Source organism: Mauremys reevesii, linkage group 23, assembly GCF_016161935.1.
Source record: "Mauremys reevesii isolate NIE-2019 linkage group 23, ASM1616193v1, whole genome shotgun sequence".
In the NCBI taxonomy this organism is placed as follows: Eukaryota; Metazoa; Chordata; order Testudines; family Geoemydidae; genus Mauremys; species Mauremys reevesii.
This window is the reverse complement of record NC_052645.1, coordinates 4,179,347-4,180,613: the sequence shown is the minus strand read 5'-3', so window position 1 is coordinate 4,180,613 and position 1,267 is coordinate 4,179,347. Positions and strand designations below refer to the sequence as shown.

General features: G+C 61.1%; 1 non-coding gene across 1 annotated transcript; it reads right to left on the bottom strand.

Moving 5' to 3' along the window:
* Positions 1-72, bottom strand: TRNAC-GCA. Its single transcript has one exon. It is a non-coding gene; the product is annotated as a tRNA-Cys (tRNA).
* Positions 73-1,267: the final 1,195 nt, after the last annotated feature.

Below are 1,267 nucleotides of genomic sequence, written 5' to 3'. Positions count from 1 at the left end.
AGGGGGCACTTGGATTTGAACCAAGGAGCACTTGATCTGCAGTCAAACACTCTACCACTGAGCTATACCCCCTGACAATTATATTGGCAATGTCAGTAATCTTAAGGATCTTGAAACCTGAGAGTGGAGTTCATTTCTTCCACACCAGTGTTGCTGTCTGTGCATCCCGGAGCTATGGGGTGAGTGGGAAAGGCCCAAAACTAGCTTGTCAGTATCCAGAAAGGAGCAGCCGACATCAGGACCAACGAGACGTGTTGGTGGCCCATCAGGAAGAACCCACTCTCCCAGAGACTTCTCGGCGAGGGCACGGTACACAATGGGGGCTACCTACCCGCCACGTCCCAGCAAGGGTCTTTCTAGTCCCACTTCAGTGTTACCCAATTTCTAATCAGTCTTTGGCCCAGATTCCCTCCCTGAGCGGCACCAGCACATGCCTGGGCCCCTGCTAGTGTTAAATCTGCCTTGAGCTGGGACCCAGCTTGGCAAAGAGCCTGCAGCCCCCTCTGTGCTGGGGAGTGAGAGCAGCCCTGGCACTGGGCAGGGCAGCCCTGAGGGAATGAACCCAATGTGCCCGTGAGGCCCTGATCCAGAACCTCTGCCAGACAGCTTGTGCTGCTCGGGCGTCTCTAGTCTCCGGCGAGGATTCAAAGCTTCTCTGCTCCAGGGGAACCCCTGGGGGAGGGGGGCAGGGCTCCTTCAGGATAAATCTTCCTGCCGGCAGAGCTCCGGTCCCCTCCTCATGGGCACAGGGCGTTGCACATGGCACCCACCACATGCACACACCCCTTTGTGGGGAGAATCAGCTCTGGGATATTGGGGTCAAACCCCCCCCCTCCTCCCTGCAAACCTTCTCCTGGCTTCAGTGAGGGAATGGGGGCGTGAGGGGCTAGTGCGGTAACAGCAGCAGCGTGGCCGTGGGGCTCGGCCGGTGGCTGGGGCCAGTCACCTGAGCATGAACCCAGCCGACCCCAGGAGATGGACCCGGGTCACCAGCCCAACCCACCACGCGGCTGCTGCCGCTGCCCCGTTAGTGCGCGAGCTCCCACAGACCACGCTGGGGAGAGCCCCCAGCTGCAGGGGAGACGCCCCTGAGTGCCTGGCAGGGCCCAGCTCCTGGCTGACCTGCACTGCTGGGGGTCAGGGGGCTGGGTGACAGGGGGGCGTTGGCTCTGGGGTGGGACTGTCACTTCCCCCCTGCCAAGCCAACAGGATCACAGCAAACGAAACCAGCTCGGCCGGCAGGGGAAGAGTTCAGTCCAGGGCCTGG